Source organism: Lissotriton vulgaris, chromosome 3_1, assembly GCF_964263255.1.
Source record: "Lissotriton vulgaris chromosome 3_1, aLisVul1.2, whole genome shotgun sequence".
Lineage (NCBI taxonomy): Eukaryota > Metazoa > Chordata > Amphibia > Caudata > Salamandridae > Lissotriton > Lissotriton vulgaris.
In genome coordinates, this window is record NC_141689.1 from 1051922957 (window position 1) to 1051942224 (window position 19268).

Below are 19268 nucleotides of genomic sequence, written 5' to 3' on the forward strand. Positions count from 1 at the left end.
TCGGTGCCTACTCTAACCAGGGGTTCCACTCTGCAACTCTGGGCATTAGCTTGCCTAATCTCCACAACGGCCCCATCAACGCCGGGGATGCCTGGCTCCACCTTGGGGACACCCAGTAGGGACCATCCCACAGGGAAAGCCAGGACGGGTTCCCCAGCGGTATACAGCGCCAGGACGCCGCCTGGCAACAGTGCGCTTTACAAGTAAAACATTACATTACATTACATTACACAAGTGTCCCATTATCCTTATACAAAGCAGATGCAGAAAAATACAAATGTTATTACTTAAGGCACCATAGTCTAGACAAATCTACCTTAACTTCACCGGCAAAACAGTAAGCATTTATTTAAAACATTATAAATGCCAACAAGCATTACGTATCATAAAAACAAACACGCATTACCCCTCCACGTCCTTCTCCTCCCCCCATACTTTGATATAAATTGGTTCCGCAACTTCCAAAATCCATTAATTTACTAATAGTCAGGGGCCCTGCAACATGAAGGTCTTGGTAAGTAATGCTTGCTCCCTGTCCAAGGACCAAATTGTGGATTTGTAACTAGATATTTTGATTGTAACAACTACTTCGCTCTAATTTGAAGCCAATAGAGTGATTCATCCTCTTACTCCTTCTCTGGCTACCTAGTAAAGGTAGTTTGAGAAAGGTCTGGAATCCCAGAATCCTCATGTTGTTTTGGTCTTCAGCAGCAAATGGGGCCTTTGGGTGAAGGCATTGATTTAAATGTGGCATTCATTCTGTCCACAATACGTCATGATTGCTTCTAGATTGAATAACAGACAAGGCATGGGGCATACACAACAATAAATTGTATTTTCAAGTAGATCACCTCTTCTATTTATTCCTGAAAAACAAGAATAGAGTGCCCTACAACATCTGGCAAGAGAGGAACACTGCCACAGTCTCCGTTGGCTCTTCACAGTGATCCACAATGGAATCTCTGTCGATTCAAAATCAACATTGACCAACAGTAAGTTGGTGTGTCTAAAAATATTCATATAAGAATTCAGTGAAAGGAAACGTCCATTAGTACAACCCTTTTGAATAGTGAAAAGCACCATATTTTACTGTTAAAAGGTTTATCTAAGCCTCAACGAGTGTCATCTATCCAGAGTACACAGAAAGATGCAGGGGACATTGTGGTTCTTACGGTTATCAAACACATATTGGAATAGACCCATTTATTATACCGTGACTGAGGTCAAACTGAGAACCACTGCGAAAGGAGTCTGGGAACCAAAATGCCACTCTCTCCTGACAGCTAAGAGCATCATTCTTTTACATTTGAAAAACTCTGGAAACCTGGTGTCTGAAAGTGTGGAAGGCAATGGAGATTAAAAGAATCAATGCTCATAAGAATGATAAATTCCTACATATTTGACAGCCAACTGTTCAGTACATAAGATAAGGCAGTAGGAAAGTGAAAGAACTGCCAAGACTGAGTGCACTGCAATATTCGACTAGGAGGCGGAATAGAAGGTACAGAGGAGTAACTGGTAAAAATGTGTAATTAACGCTTGCAATTCATTTGGGGTTTTTACTGAATGACCAGGTATTTTAATATTACCTGTAAAGGAGATGCTATGAGGAAAGGGGCATTACTGTGATAAAAAATGTGAAACTAATTTAAATATACAAAGGCAAATGGCATCCACTAACAGGGATGAAATACTGCTATTCATTAAATTAACCTAGAATACTGATACAGGTTAGTAATTTAAAAAAAATACCACCCACCAATTTCAATTATCCCGTCTACCCAAGTCATTAGTGACACCCAACAAGAACAAACGGGGTTTCACCCTAAAAAAAGCTATTTGAAAAGAATACCCAATAGTTTGATCAGAATTGGAGCCCAACACTGCAAAAAACCGGAACGGTGCATTAATTGTGCAAGAAAGTAAATACTGGCTGAAAGACAAGGCAGACACTGGGAGCGCAAACAGGAACCTATAGGCTGTGCGGGGATCTGTGCAGCCACGCACAAAGTAAGCCCAGCTTTCCACAGTTCAGGAATATCCAGCTAAGTGAATTGTGAAGATTTAGACTGTGCCTGTCCTGAAGACAAAGTTAACAAAATAAGGACAGGGAGGCAGATGTCAAAACTGAGGGAGGTCGGGCGGCACCCACTTGTAGCTCATGGGAACCTTTGCGGTCACACATGGTCAACCTCACAAGCCTTGATGATGGAGGATACTGATTTGTACAAAACTACAAAGTATGTTCTCATCATATTGTTCTTAACTCACATTCTAGAACTGATTTTCTCCTATATTGACTAGCCCAGGATCTTGGTGAAAGTAAATCCGGAGCATCTCCTTCTCACATTTGTACAGTACTACATGTACTCCCCAACTTCGAATATGAAGGAATGTTCTTTTTACCATTCTAGTGGTCCTTCGTTTGAAATCACCGCATGAAAGGTCAAGAGTGTACTTTGGAATATTTTTTTACTTGGTCAGTCAATCATATCTGTGGGCTACTTTTTCCAATGCAAAAATATGAATACAGGAAGCAAGTGAACCACGCAAGCAAAGGTTTACTCACATCCACAGCACAAAAATCTCAACTGATATCTTGAAACTGAAATATCTGTTCAAAAAGCAAATTTATTTTCTTAAATTCTCAGACTGAAATAATTCAGAGCAGATGTACAAGTTGCCTGGACCAAATGCAAACAGTCTGCTGGGATTGTTAAACAAATTTATAGACTATCCTTTTGGTCAGTGGTCGCCAACCTGTGGTCCGGAGACCCCTAGGGGCCCGTGATGCCTCCTCAGGGTTCCGCAACTTGAATTTGAAACTGGAGGCTAGAAATGCAATACGCATCCTCAGATTGATTTGTGGGACCAGTTCAGGGTCATCAAACACTATACAGTATGGATGATGAGGGGCCTAAATTGAATTTAGAAAAGCTCCATCCTTTCCATTAAAATTACATTTTGATTTATTCTATTTATATGTGTTTGCAAATTAAATAAAATGTGTCATAAATTGTATATTTATTTGATGAATGTTTTTTTCTGTATTTTTTGTGTATTGATTTGCAGTTCAAATCGTTGACAATGTCATTGTCGCCGGCTTCCACTAATAACTCTTGGGGGGGTCCCTGAATTCCAATAATGATTTAGTGTTGGTCCCCGAGTTTCGGTAATGTTTAAGTAGGAGTCCCCTGAAGTCAAAAGGTGGGAACCACTGCTTTAGGATGTCATGGTTCCCAACAGAAATCAACTCTCCTCATTTTCGCTTTAAATTATCAACAGATGTCAACATATTGAGGAAGGAAAAGAAGCTAGTGGCTGAACTTAATGCCACCACTAATGGTATAACTCATATGAACACAACTCAAACGTTAGAGTCCTAATTTTTTACCGCTGGAAGGTTTATCTATGGTCTTGGCTAGATGGATATTTATGGTCAATCATATATGAATTTACTTATGTTACTTTCTCCAGAACTTTACTTACAGAGCATGTATATCAAGCGACAAGTACACAAGACATGTTTCTCGCCATGCCAAGCTCAGTAATCTACCACTTCTACAACACTTCATTAACTTTCCTATGCTTCAACCACATTTGAGCATTAAATCTACAGGAAGCAAAAAAATCACAAACATCTGTCCGACAGTCTTTTTGGAATCCGTGTTTTCCCAATTATTCTCGTATATTAAATTACCTCACACCAGGGGTTCTTAACAAACCTAGATAGATGTGATAGCTAGATTATCCGCATTACTGGATTTTCAACAGACAGATGTTAACACCTCTATTGCATTTATGGTAGCAGAAAGATCATGCAACATTCTAAGAGGTGCAGAGAAGTCACAATTCTATATTCAAAACATTACTTTAAACATATCTAATTGGAATTTAGGAGTTGATGCTTGGTACCAATAAGATGACAAGAACAAGAATTACTCCCTTACTCCCTTATAGCATTCAATTTTTTAGCTTTGGCTATATACTGATTTTGATGTCTGGAATACTTCATGTAATTAATTATTTTAAAAAGTAAAATGAGAAGTACTACAGAAAGAGATAGAGTATGGTCTTTGATCCAGCTATTCAAGCTCATATTGTTTATGCTTTGCTTGTATAGGCTAGCGTTGGCACTTTGAGGCTAGCTGACTTGGCCCCTTTGATTTCTTTAGGTTTTGGTGATGTTAGACTACAGATGCGGCATGATGTGCAGCATCAAACTGAGAGCCAGTTCCTGCTCTCTGATGTATTTACTTTGCAGACATGATGATGTTTTAGCTGTTGTTTTGTTTTGTTTTGTTTAGGAAGTACTGGCTGTTTGGACGCAGTAGTCTAAACAGTGCTATTAACTAATGCCCTTAGACATTCATTTGACGTGCTATGCTGTCACAATTACAAGATGTTGGATTAACAGCTTTTTTCGTTGAATTAACGCAGGACTTTCCTCCACGTTAGGCAAGAAAAGGCAACATTAAGTGGATTTAAAATAAAAAAAAGAAAACGTAAATGATAATAGCAGGGGCAGCCTTAGGCATGTGCAAGCTGTGCAGCTGCACAGTGCCACCAAACCCCAAACCCCAGGGGCCACAACGCCAATATATGTCCATAATATAATAATCCTCTGAGGATGGATACATATTTGCGTGGCGGCCCCTGGCAGGGATTTGACGGCCTCCGGCTCTGTTCTACTTCCAAACACCTTCCTGAGCTCGGGGAAAGAAGGGGGGTTGGGGGGTTGGGGGGTGGGGGGGGGGGGGGGATGGGCTCTGCCCCGCCCGGACTCCCTCTATGGGGGGCCCACTACCGACGCTCCCTGCCCAGGGGCGCCATGTGCCTAGAGCCGCCCATGATAATAGCATTAGTAATATGCAACATTTGTATAGCTATTTCTAACTTCGTGCTGGGGACAGTTCCTTTCGACTATCAATTTACGGCAGCCAATTTATTCCACATGCAAGTATATTCATACCGGGCTGGTACTAGGCTGACTCAGACTCGTTAGGATTTCAGATTGTGAACTTCAGAGCTCAAAGGCTTAAACTGGAGACTTGCATTGCCTCGCCTTATGCTCAGAGTATGAGGGAATCTAGCAACACTAAGAAAGTGAGCAGTTCTAAAGACCCATGTTAAAGCGCGTGAGATTAGCAAACATTTGAAATGTTTTTGCTTTCGATTTACAAAATGTAAAAGTTTCCTTTTTTAATAAATGACATTTAGGATGATCGACTCGGACTGTTACTTCAAATGTCGTGACCCAGTTACACTTCCCAGTCCCACAAACAACCTAGAATGGCAAAGGGTGTCATCCAGAAAGAAACATACACAGGACACATGCAACTTAAAGAAATAACAACTGAGCATTTTGCTAGCATGTGTCAGGAGACACCGACCATTGCTTTACGCTAAAAAATCCTAGACATTCACTGGAAGCACCAAAGGATTTAGCAACGTTATAGTTAGGTGAGAATTTCCTTGACAACCTAGCGTTTTAAATATAAAGCACCACTGAAATTCACTGGCTAGAGTTAGCTCTGGTAACTAAAACTCGTGCCCTAAGTTAACTATAACTCGCGTTCTCGACACGCTCAGTTTCTTATCAATCATTCCATTGCAAATGTTGCAGTGATACTATCAATGATCCAATAGACTACGTCACAAGTGATGCAATATGTGGAGTAATTAGCAGTGCATGGCAAGGGTGAGAGTTATAGTTAACTTAGGGGAAGAGTTAAAGTTACCAGAGCTAACTAGAACTGGTGAATTTCAGTAGTTTAAAAAGTTGCGTTGTCACTGAAATTATCACCTAACTAAAGGGTTACTTTAACCTTTAGTTTTTTCAGTGAATTTCGAGTTGTTTATAAATGTAAAGTATAATTTAGCAACCGAACAGTTCATAAAGTTAAGCCCTGCCACACATGGCCGAGCCTACTGTCAGGCCCTCTGAGAAACCCCCACAGTCAGCCAACCTCATACTGCGCATGGCCCTTGATTAGGCGCAGTGTGAGGTGGGCCGCAAGGACTGCTTGCAGCCAGGCCCTGCTACTATCCCTCCCACAGTCAGCCAACTCTATGCTGTGCACTGCCTTTGGCCGTGTGCAGTTGGGGGTTGGCCACAGTGCCTGCGTCTAATCCCTCACAGGCAGCCAACCTCATGCTGCGCAGTCTTCGGTAGTGTGTAGCAGGGGGTTTTCTACAGAGTCTGAAAAGCGGTCAGAGCTGCATTCAACACTTACCGGGCCTACCTTAACTATAGGTGAGACCCCCCGTACCAAACAACTGCTCCCACCAAGCAGCAAGTAGGTGACCGCGAGGGGAGGCCCAGGGCCCCTGCAGTCTCAGCTGGCCTTCTGCATGCTGCGGAGGGAGCAGCTGTTTTTTGCATCCTCCCTCGAGGTGGAAGCAATATCTGTTCTGCTTCCCAGTTCGCACTTCTGCAGGAAGGGAAACAGGACTCTGCACCCACCCAGCGGGAGCATGTTTAAATCTCCAACCAGCTGGGAGCAGACATGCCTTCCCTGCCCACACTCCTTCGGGCTGGGAAGGCTTGTTCACTCCTGCCAGGCTGGAGATTCACAATGCTCCCACCAGGTCGGAGCAAACATGTGTTTTCCTGCCCGTGCTACAGCGGGGCAGGGAAACTACTCAGTCCCAGAGGTGGAAACAGTAACAGAGCTGGCTGGCCCCAGGGGATGGGTCCAGGGGCATTTGAAGGCTTGGGGAGTGGGCCTCGCTCCTCCTACCCTTTATAAACATGTAGGCCCTGAGGAATGGGGTCCCAAACCCTCTTAAAGGCTTGAGGAGTGGAGCCATGCACCCCCACCCCTAAATTACCTGCCATCCTCCCTTGGTTCTGGCCCACCCCGGTGGGCATTTTTTAAACCATGCTTTTTAAAGAATTTAATGTGGATTCTCGTCGCCTTTGTGTCAAGACAAAAAAAAATGTTTTGGGTCTCCGGTCTAGGGGGTCAGGGTATCCCTACCCTACGCCTTTATGTCTTTTTTGAGCATTTTTATTAGGACTAAGGGGCAATAAGGTTTCAACATTGGATCTGAGATGTGTCGGATCAGCAGAGCCTCCGCTGTGTAAAATATACAATTGTTTTGTGCATTAATTGCTCAAAAACTACTGACCGGATTTACATCAAATCACAAAAAACGGACTCTTTCTGGACAAAGATATAGCTTTCTGACAAATCTGGTGCAAATCCGTTCAGCTGTTTGGGCTCTAGTTGTGTCTGAGGTTTCTATGGAAAAAAATTAACGCTGAACACGCGCTTGGGGTCCCCCCATTCTCAAGGCCTCCGGTTCACGGATCTCCGGAAACTATCCTTGTGCAAACTAGTCAAAAGTAACATTTGTTTGTAAAGTTTCATAGAGATTAGTCCAATGAAACAAACATTATTAGCAAAACAAAAAAGCCATTTCCGATGAAAACACAATCTTAACTATAACTACCCAGTGGCGACTATAACTGGGTACTATATATGCACATATTATTTATTTGTTAGGGGGGCATCCAAATTATTACACTTATTTTGTATGTTACTCAGCTAGATAAATATACCTTTATTAACCCGATTCTTCACATTTCAGTAGATACATGCCCACTACTGGTGAAAATTACCGGTTTCCAGCAGCATAAACTGTATGCTAGCAAAAATGACTGTATGAAGTTTCCCCATGAGAACGTCACGTGTGGACTGTGTTCATTGTGGAAAATTTGGAGAATTGTTTAGGAGGTCACTGTAAACTATACAGTAATTGATGGTGGTTCAATGAAAGAAAAAGACACAAACTGGCATAGACAAAATCTCAGATGAATATATCTATGGACATGACGCTCAAGAAATAAAGTGACATTATTATTCAATATGAATTATCAATGCAAGCTGGTGTGGCTTCAAAAGTGCCCTCTATGCAAGAAAGCATCTACTGCTAAGGCACTGGAAATGGGCCACACAGCTTAAACCTGAAGGGTAGATCAGCTGGAAAGGAACTTAAACAATGTTTGAGATGGTTACTCTAGATGCCAGAGAAAAAAGTTCATGAACATGAGTGAGAACTTGAGACAAGTGTTCAGCGCGCGTTCACCCATGGACATCTTGGCATTAGAGTTAAAAAAAAAAGTAGGGAAGAGAGCTAAACTACTTAACAAGACCCTTACTAGCAAAGTAAACGAGACTTCAGGACCTAGTGGAACCTATCGCACAAGTTACTACTCGTGTAACAATATATCTGTAAGAGACATTAGTTAGTGATAGATTCCTTACCTTAGAATATCCCCAGGCGTCAGACTGGATCCGGAAAATTTTGCGTAGCAATACCCCTGCAAGTCGGTAGGCATAGTCCGCGGCTCCGCGTCCGTCGTCGGCGTCGTTAGCGCCAGAATGACGTCGTCGGAGTACTTAGACGCCGCCCATGGGCACTGACGTCAGTTCTGATACACAGCTTTTCTGCCCCAGATACGCAGAGCCATGATAGAACCAACACTGGTGTCATGAAACTAGGGCCCTGAAAGGGGATGACCTTAACCCTAGATATCGGTTCGCAGAAAGGGGAGGATGGGTGGGTCAGTAAGGAATCTATCACTAACTAATGTCTCTTACAGATATATCGTTACACAAGTAGTAACTTGTGCATCTGAAAGAGACACCTTAGTGATAGATTCTTTACCTTAGAATAGATACCCCAGCAATACCAACCACGGTGGTGGGTCTGCGAACCAATAATCACACCAGAAAGTCCTGGAGGACGGAACGGCCAAAGAAGCCATCCCTCCGGACTTGGCTGACCAGGCAGTAGTGTCTTGCAAACGTGTGCAGCGAGGCCCACGTGGCTGCCTGGCAAATGTCCTGCAAGGGCACTCCTCGGCCAAGGCCAGTTGTAGTTGCCGTGGCCAGAGTAGAATGAGCCCGCAATCCAACAGGGGGCTCCTTTTTGGCCAAGGAGTAGCATGCCTGAATACATAAGATAATCCACCGCGAGATGGTCCGCTTGTGCACCGCCTTTCCCTTCTTAGCGCCCACGTAACCAACAAAGAGTTGGTCATCCACCCAGAACTACCGTGTGCGATCCAGATAATAAGAGAGCCCACGTTTTGGGTCCAGACGGTGGAGCCTCTCTTCCTCTTTCAAGGGATGCGGAGGCGGAAAGAAGGTGGGCAAGGTAATGGACTGCCCGATGTGGAAGGCCGTGACAACCTTGGGCAGGAAAGAGGGTCTCGTCCGCAACACAACCTTGTCCGGATGGACAGAGAGGAAAGGAGGTGTAGAAGAAAGAGCCTGGAGCTCACTCACTCTCCTGGCAGAGGTGATGGCCACCAGGAAAGCAGTCTTCAAAGTAAGAAGACGGAGAGGACAGTTATGGAGCGGCTCAAAGGGAGCACACATTAGGTAAGTAAGTACAAGATTCAAGTCCCACTGGGGCATCACAAAGGAAACAGGAGGGAACATGTGTGTGATGCCCTTCAAAAACCTATTTACAATCGGGGACTTGAACAAGGAAGGCTGATCAGGTAGCCGTAAGAAGGCAGAAAGGGCAGAAAGATAGCCCTTGATAGTGCCCAGAGCAGAGCCCTGCTGGGCAAGCGAAAGAAGAAAGAGGAGAATCTCAGAAAGGGGTGCAGAGAGTGGGTCCACAGCCTTTGCTGTGCACCATGCCACAAATCTGTTCCACCTGCAGGCGTATACCGACTTTGTGGAGGGACGCCTGGCTGTCAGAATGATATCACAGACTTCGGGAGGCAAGTCAAATGGCCTCAACTGCCGCCGCTCAATCTCCAAGCTTGTAGGTGGAGACTGGACAGGTTCGAGTGCAGAACCGTCCCCTGCTGCTGCGACAGAAGGTCCTCCCAAAGATGCAGACGAATCGGGGGATCGACTGACATGCTGAGTAGCTCGGGATACCAGTATCTTCGTGCCCAGTCCGGAGCCACAAGAATAATCTGGGCCCGGTCACGCCTGATCTTCTTCAGCACTCTGGGCAGAAAGGGTATAGGCGGAAAGGCGTACAACAGACAGCAACTCCACTCGCAACGATAAGCGTCTCTGAGCGAGTGCCGCCTTGGAAATTCCAACGCGCAGAACTGATGACATTGCGCGTTCTCTTCTGTGGCGAATAGATCTAACCAAGGCTCTCCCCATTGCTGAAAGAGGCCTAGTGCTACGTCCGAGTTCAGATGCCATTCGTGATCCATCATGCACCGCCGGCTGAGTTCGTCCGCCCTGGCATTCAGAGAACCTGCCAGGTGTTGAACCACCAGGGTCACGCCCTGATGTTCCAGCCACTGCCAGAGGCGCAGAGCCTCCTGACATAGGGTCCACGACCCCACCCCGCCCTGTATGTTGCAGTACCACATGGTGGTGGTGTTGTCCGTGAACACCTGCACTACACTGCCCCGGACAGAGAAGAGGAATGCCTTCAGTGCTAGTCGGATTGCCCACAGCTCCAAAAGGTTGATATGGAGCCGGGACTCCGCCGGAGACCAGAGGCCTCTGATCTCCGCCTCTCCCATGTGGCCTCCCCAGCCCTGGAGGGACGCGTCCGTCACAACCACGTGCTCCGGGTGGGGTAGGGAGAGGGATCTGCTACTGCCTCAATCGCGGTCCGTGAGCCACCACTGCAGCTGTCTTGCAGTGCCCTCCGAGATCAAGACATGATCGGACAAGTTGCCCTGATGCTGGGCCCACTGAAACTTCAGGTCCCACTGCAGAGCCCGCATCTGCCACCAGGCGTGATGCACCAGAAGGATGCAGGAGGCCATCAGCCCCGGAAGCCGCAGCGTCAACCTGACCGAGACTCAGGATAAAGGCTGAAAGATCGGAATCAGAGCCTGAATATCCCGAACCCGCTGTTCGGGAGGATAAACCCGAAACTGCGCCGAGTCTAGAACCGCTCCGATGAAGAGGAGCTTCTGAGAGGGACACAGGTGCGACTTTGGCACGTTGATGGAGAACCCCAGCAAGTGCAGGAGGTCGGCCGTAGTCTGGGGGTGCTGACGACTGTCTGGGGCGAGCCCGCCTTCAACAACCAGTCGTCGAGGTAGGGAAAGACTGACACCCCTAACCTGCGCAGATGAGCTGCGACCTCCGCCATCACCTTCGTGAACACCCGTGGGGCGCTGGTAAGGCCGAAGGGGAGCACGGTAAACTGAAAGTGCTCGTGGCCTACCGTGAACCGCAGGTAATGCCGGTGTGCCGGCAGGAAGGGGATGTGGAAATAACCGTCCTGGAAGTGGAACGCTACCAGCCAGTCTCCAGGGTCCAGGGCAGCTAAGACCTGAGCCAAAGTCAGCATCTTGAACTTCTCCTTCCGGAGGAAGCCGTTGACGTTTCGTAGGTCCAAGATAGGGCGTAGGCCCCCTTTGCCCTTCTTGGGTACCAGAAAGTAGTGGGAGTAATAACCACACCCTACTTCTGGCCCAGGAACGCGCTCGATTGCCCCTTTGGCCAAGAGGGCCGTGACTTCCTCTTGCAGAAGTTGCAAGTGATCCTCAGACATGCAGTGGAATTGCGGTGGCATGGCTGGAGGGGTCACCTCAAAGGGGAGGGAGTAGCCCCTTAGGACGATCTGCAGCACTCACCTGTCCGACGTAACAGTGCGCCAGTGGGAGAGGTGATGGTGAACCCTGCCTCCCACTGGCGTCACATGGGCCTGAAAACTCGGACTAGGAAGGTTTCGAGGCAGGTGCTGCGGAGGGAGGTGTGGACTGGCCTCACCGTGGTCCCCGACCGCCGCCACAGCGGTTCCCACGGCCGCCACTGCGCTGTTGAACATTCTGCGGTGCGTGGCTGGCAGCACGTGTGGGGGCGCCCCTTCCGTGGCCACGAAAGGAGCGAAAGGCACCCGATTGCTGGCGCGTGGCAGAGAGGCCCAAGGACTTGGCTGTAGCCCTGGAGTCCTTAAAACGCTCAAGCTCATGGTCTGCCTTGTCGCCAAAGAGGCGACGTCCATCGAACGGCATGTCCAGAAGTGTGGCCTGGACATCGGCCGAAAAGTTGGCGGACCTCAACCAGGCGTGGCGTCGAACCGCCACTGTTGTTGCCATCGCCCTGCCCAGTGAGTCTGTGGTATCCAGCCCACACCGGATGGAATATTGCGCCGCATCTCGGCCCTCCACAAGTGTTTGGGTGAGTTTAGCCCGGACCTCCTCCGGACATTGTGGCAGCACGTCCGCGACCGCGTCCCACAGGGTGTGGGTGTAGCGGCCCAAGAGACAGTCGGTATTGATAGACCGCAGCCCCAAACTTAGGGACGAGAACACCTTCTTCCCGAATTGTTCATATCTCTTGGATTCCCGATCGGGCGTAGCCGTCTGGAATGCGGTCTGGGAAGTGGAGGCCTGGATAACCAGGCTCTCGGGGTGGGATGGGTAGACAAAAAGCAAGGGTCACCCGGGGCCAGGCAGTAGCGTCTGGCCACGTTCCTATACATAGGCGGACCTGTGGCGGGCTTGGACCAAGTGCCCACAAGAACGTCACACAAGGCCTCATTGAACGGCAGCAGAGGCTCACTGGAGCTTGTTTGCTGTCTGAGGACCTCAGTGAGGAGGTTAGTCCTCACGGCCGCGACGGGGAGCTCAAGGTTTAAGGCCTTGGCCGCCCTCGTCAACATTACACTGTAAGTAGACACCTCCTCCGAAGCCACGGTGGTAGGGGAGACAAATCCAGTGTCTGGCGAAGTGTCAATACCACTGGCCTCCCCAAGCTCATATGCCCAGTCTTCTTGAGACTGGCACTCCAGTGCCAGAGGGTCCTCAGACCCCTCCCAGTCTCCCTCGTCACCCGTCTTCTGTAAAACAGGAGCAACAGACGGGGCATCCTCATGGAAATAAAAATCTCCAAAGGCCGTCGGGAGCGGCGCCAGAGTCGGACCGAAGGAAACATGGGGACGGCGTCCACAGCGGGGTGACACTTGCGGGGCCGGCCCGGTGAGGTCGACCGGCGACGACCCGGATCCGGATGCGGATCCGGAAGCGGAGCCGGTGAGGTCCTGCGGCGCCGGGACCGAAGTCGCCGGCGGCGTCGGGCCGAAGCACCCGACCCGCTAGGGCCTCCAGCCGGGACCGTTGGGCCCGGAGGCGCCATGGAACCCGACTGAGGAGGGAGGGACCTCATGGCCATGAGGTACCGCTCGATCTCCTCCGGCGTCGCGCCGTGCCCAGGGACCCGAAGGTGTGGGGCAGGTTGTGACACTTGCGACTCCCTCTGAACCGAGTGGGTAGTGTCACCCTAACCCCCGGCCGCCTCGTGCGAGCGTCGGGGTGGGTCGGAGGAACGATGACGTCTCTCCGACCTCTCATGCCTCTTACCTGAGGACTTGGATCCTGACGACCGATGTCCACTCCCGGAGCTGCGATGACTCCAACCCCGCGACCGGTCCCTCGACCTCCCGTGGGACCGGGACCTGGAACGGCGCGGGCCGACTGCCGGAGCTCGAGTCGCTTGCGGGACCGCTCCCGCCTAGCTTTAGACGTCAGGGCCCGGCAGTCGGAGCAGGTGCGGTCGTCATGGTCGAGGCCTAAACACTTCAGGCACCGGCGATGGGGGTCGGTAACCGACATCAGTCGGTCGCATTTCGAGCTGGGTTTAAACCCGGGCATCCCTACCGGCACCGATAGAGTTGAAGACTCGAGGAAAGAAATGATCAAAAAGATCAAAAAGTTTAGTCAAAAAATGACTAGGGGTAGATCTTCTCCGGACCTGCGCTAGCTGGCGCGGAAAAAAGAAGAACTGACGTCAGCGCGCATGGGCGGCGTCTAAGTACTCCGACAACGTCATTCCGGCGCGAACGACGCCGACGACGGACGCGGAGCCGCGGACGACGCCTACCGGCGCGCAGGGGTATTGCTACACAAAATTTTCCGGATCCAGTCTGACGCCTGGGGATATTCTAAGGTAAGGAATCGATCACTAACGTGTCTCTTTCAGATATGATTGACAATCTGCTGAAGTGTGAGAGGCATGTTGTCCACAGCTTGGGTGTGATCATTAAAAACGTTCTTGATAGATGTTTAACACGTGGGACAGGAAACAGCGAAAGTGCACAAGACCAAAGAAGGTTTAGGGGCAAATTAAGCATATCCTGCACCACAGCTCAAAATAGAAGTCATCCAATACAGTTACCAGAGATTTAAGGTCCCCACAAATGGACGAATGCCAATGTGGAAGGAGTCCAAGGAAGCTGAGATGATTCAACAGCCAAGAACTTTTCACCATCACATGGGGAAATTAAAACCAAACTTAACAATTCAAGGAGTATACATGGCACATAACCTAGGACGACAGCTAAGACTATATTGTCCAGCAGTATTTGGCCTTGATCAAGAGTTTGGTGGAGGTTTCAGACCCTGCGAAAACCCCAGTTAGCCTAATCCTGAGTTGGTGGTATTGACCGGATGCTGTAATTACCGGGTAGTCAAGTACATAACTCTTCTGTAATTTTCGGCAGCAGAAATTTAGCAGCAGAAGTAATACGAATTTACAGACATGTAGAAACGTGAACGTATTCCTCCAGAACTCAGAATCGGTGTTATTTTAGTGTGCGTGCAGTATCAGATTTTAACAGGCGCAATAAAAAGCTACTATACTTCTGACACACATTCAAAATCAGGGCCTCAGATACCTACGGCACAACAATTGTAACTCAAAACAAGATGTATTGTATACATTCTCTTATTTAGGAATGTGATGTAGAAAGTGCAGGTTTATTTACAAGTCCTTATAAGTTTTTTCCCTCATGTGGAAATTACATATACTTTGATTCAGCGTCATTCACTGCAAAAATTGAGGTTTTGCATGAACTTTCCTACATTTATCTCTTCACTTAAACCAGGTCTATTCAGTTACAGATTTGGAGGTGCTGACAATTGTGGGGTGGGCATTATTTTTCGTGAAAACAAATTTGCACTGTCCAGTCCGTCACACCAGTCTGGGAACACCCACTTTCATATCCCAATATGTCACTTTCAACAGGGAAAAAAAACACACAGGCAAATAAACCTGTAGCTGACATTTTTGTACAATAAACTTTGCACCTCAGAGTCTGTGAACCAACATCTGGAATCTGTAGGCATACATTCAACTTTTTAGGCACACCAATCACATTTACATGGGGAAATATTTTGAGGATCGGGCCCATGCTGACTTTATCACTCGAACTTCATGTGTTCGATCCGACTCTAAACGTCTATGTGCCTTACAACTTTGTGCCAGCACAAGAAATTTCTTCTCAAAACCCGGATTGGCAATACCACAAATGACCCAATTTCTTACCAATTATCTCCTTAATTCTGACTCCTATTCACCCTCGTCCTAACTTTAAGAGACCAGCTGTGCCCTATAGACAGCCACTCTTTTTAGGTCTGACATAAAAGACAGCTTTTGTCAACCTCTTGTTACCTCCATAAATCAGATCGAATCCTTTGATGTTCATTTCATTCAATAAAGAAGCCAAAGAATTCCTCACGAACACATTTCTTACCTAGATCACATGACTCTACTCTCCTCAGTCGCTCACATAACTATCTCTGGCTATCTAATACGCTATTCGTGCAATACCGACGTTACTCCCTGGTTCTCAACTCTGCCTGGTATTTGCAGTGGATGAACGATGAGATTATGTTGGTATTAATGATGTATCCATGCTATTTGATGTTAGTTAAGTTGCATTGAATAAATGACTACTGCTTTTACTACTCGGCACGCTGCGATTCTGTAAAGCGCTCTAATACCCATATGTTCGTGCTGAAAAAAAATATTCAAATAAAAAAAAAAAAAAACTCCTGTGTTCGAACAAAACTATTATGAAAAATGAAATACATATACAGAGGCTCTCAATCAACACTTTCACCGCTGGGTGTACTTTTCACTGGAGGGTAACACAAAAGACACATTCGACCAATTAGGGCCACATGGGCTGAGGATCTAGGACTAATAGATGATGGTTGGAGGAAGGCTCGAGCCTCCCCCACCCCAAGAAGCTAACAGTTTAGGCTTATCCAATTTAAATATTTACACAGGGTCTACTTTATATGTGAAGTACTGTGGAGAAAGGGAGCGATAACCTTTGTGAACGGTCTGAGATGTGGGACTCGGAGTGGACCTACAGCACACATTTTGAGCTGCCTTTTTGGAATGGGTGCTTGCGTGGGTGCTAGGATGGAGGTTACTCAGGAACCCCAAATCTGCTACCCTCTACATCACATCACCCATTGACAGATATCGTGCAGCCTTGATGCAGTTGGGACTCGGTGTGGTAATATGGGACATTTCTAAAACATGGAAAAGTGTGGGCTCTCCCCTCTTGGAGGGATGGAAAATGCATGAGCCTGGAAATTCTCATCTATGAGGCCAGAGGATGTTTGCAGAAATATTATCAAAAATAGGCCTAGTGCTGCGAATACAGGGATATTTTCCGTGAACGGCGTGGAGGAGACCTCTCCATTCCCTGAATGACGAAATTTGGACCTATGAAAGTACTACGTCAGCTTGAAACCCGGGGTAGGGCGGGGAAGGTTAGGGGGGGAGGTTGGTGGTGATGCACTGAGCTGTTGTTATGAGATTAATAGGTTTCTTTCGAAGTGGTAATTATATTATTTATTTGTGAAGTTCACTGAAGCAACTGCGACCCTGTTCCAAATCGGTATGTCAAAGCTAAAATCAATAAAATGTTGCATTAATAAAACCACTCTTTCACCATTAATCTGTTCAAATGTGGCTTAAATGATGCCCCCTTCCACCAGAGCACAAAGTATAGACAACAGACCAGCCGACTCCTTCAACTGAATGCGTTTACTTTGAGTGACTACATTTTCCCTTGCACATGTGTACATACACCTAAAAAATGAGGTCCCCAAGAATAGAAAATGTTTAATACTTCGATATGTCAGTAACTACTAGTGCCTACATATAATATTTCCATACCACTCAAGACATTTATTATAATTTGAAATGCTGTCTCCTCACTATAAACCAGCTTTGGCATATTTGTAGATCGTACAGAAAATGAGCAAAAGTCATTGGATTAGCTAGCAAGTTATGCAATTTTCAAAGTTGAAGCCGCATATTCTCCAGTTTGTTATTGACATTTCATTCAAGCACTTGTACCTGACTTGAGAGGGACCTCTGGTTAACGCCTTGAGGAACTACAGCTCTGTGATAGAATTTTGAAATCTTGAGCAGCACCTCTGCACGACGAAAGATGGCGCTGGGCACTGCCCGGCATGCTGACATCAGTTTCTTCTGTGCCCATTTCTGCGTCAAAAACTCAGACCAACAACTAAATGATGCGTGACCAGTGTGCAGACAACTAACATGCTTTAGTATGAAGAACCGATATTGTAATGCGGGAACAAAAGGAGGGTCGGGTGAGGAATCTGCGGTAGATAGAGTTTCTACCAGTAATGTGTTCTTCTGATAGATACTTCTAACCACAGATTCCACACCTTAGAATAGATACTCAAACAATACCTCCATGAAGAGGGTCTGTGAACAGACTCCAACCAGAAGGTCCTGGAGGAAAGATAGGGCAAAATGCCGGTTTCGACAGACCAGACTTTCCAAGCAGTAGTGCCTCGAAAACATGTGGAGTGACGCTCATGTGGCAGCTTTCAGATTCCCAGGACAGATAGCCCTCATGCTAAAGCAGTAATATGACACTCATCCCTGGTGGAATGGGCCTGTGCATAGCAGATTTTTATGCAGAGTACAATCTATCAAGAGATGATCTGTCTTTGCACCGCATTGCAACTTCATAGAACCCAAAGAAAAGCTGACCACCTGTTCTTTTGTGCGCAGGGCCCTCCTAGCACAGGATTCACGACCCCACTCTGCCCTGCTTGCTGCTATACCACATGGTAGTGGTGTTGTTCATGAACACCTGAACTAGCCTTCCCTTGATGGATCGGAGGAAGGCCTCAAATGCCAACTGATTAGCCCTCAGATTCAGATGACTGATACAAAGCTGAGATTCCACCGGAGACCAGAGTCCTCTGATCTCCATCTCCCCCAGGTGGCCAACCCAAATGATGCATCGGTCACCATTGTGAGCTCCGGGTGGGGAAGGAAGGGGGGTCTGCTGCAGATCGAATAGCAGTTCATCAACCAGTACTACAGATCTTTTGCAGTTGCCTCCGAAACCTGGACCATTGTGGAAAAATTCCCCTTGGTGCTATGCCCACTAGGACTTCAGATCCCACAGCGGGGGCAACCTAGGCCATCAAGCTTAATTTATTCAGCAGGATGCAGGAGGCCATCAGACCCAGCACCCTCAGAGTCAGTCTCACCAAAATCCAAGACTGAGGTTGAAACTTTGGTATCATAGCTCTTATGCCCAGGAACTCTACGCTCTGGAGGATAGGCACAGAACTACACTGTGTCCAGAAAGGCTCAGATGAAAGTGAGCATTTGAGAATTTGGCATGCTGATAGTGAACCTCAGTGAATGCAGAAGGTTCATCCTAGTCAGGAGGTCAGCAACAACTGCCTGGCACGAGCGTCAGTGGTCGAGGTACGTGAAGACTGGGACCTCTGGCCTTTGCAGATGTGCTGAAGACCACCGCCAGCACTTTTATGAACACTGGGCACTGGTGAGGTCAAAGGGGAGCACAGCAAACTGCAAATGCTCCTGTCCTACCATGAACCGCAGGTAACGCTGGTGGGCCTGCAGCATGGGGATGTGGAAATACGCATCCTGGAGGTCAAATGCTATCAGCAAGTCTCCAGGGCCCAGAGCAGACAGAATCTGAGCCATGGTGAGTATCTTGAATTTCTCTTTCCAATAGAAGGCTTGAGAGGGCAAAACTCCAGGATAGGCGAGAGGCCTCTGGTTTTCTTTTCGGCACCAGTTATTAGCATGAATGACAACCGTGGCCTTCTTCTGATGCTGGCACCCTTTTGATAGCTCCTTTGTCCAACAGAGCCTGCATGTCTTGATGAAGCAAGGAGAGATGGTCCTCTATCAGCTGTTATGGGAATGGTGGCAAGGGTGGTGGGGTTTCCAGGAAAAGAACTGTATGTACACTTTAAAGAACCCACTTGTTGGAGGGTATTGCTTGTCATTGGGGCAGGTGGTGCCTGATCCTGCAGTCAACAGGATGGGTGTGCTGCGTTGAGGACCCATTAAAGAGGTTTGGAGACTGTGTCAGCCAGAGGGGTAAGAGAATGGACAGTATGCTGGGTGAGGGTCCAAGTCTTTTGTAGGATGTTCCCAACCATGACAGGATTGGGAAGCTTGCTGGCTTGGGGAGGTAAGGTTTGTAATGTGAAT

The 19268-nt window shown here is 47.5% G+C and overlaps 1 protein-coding gene across 1 annotated transcript in view; it reads right to left on the minus strand.

Moving 5' to 3' along the window:
- CNTLN (centlein) overlaps nt 1–19268 on the minus strand; it is a 1560264-nt gene that overhangs the window by 415716 nt on the left and 1125280 nt on the right. The window lies entirely within an intron of this gene.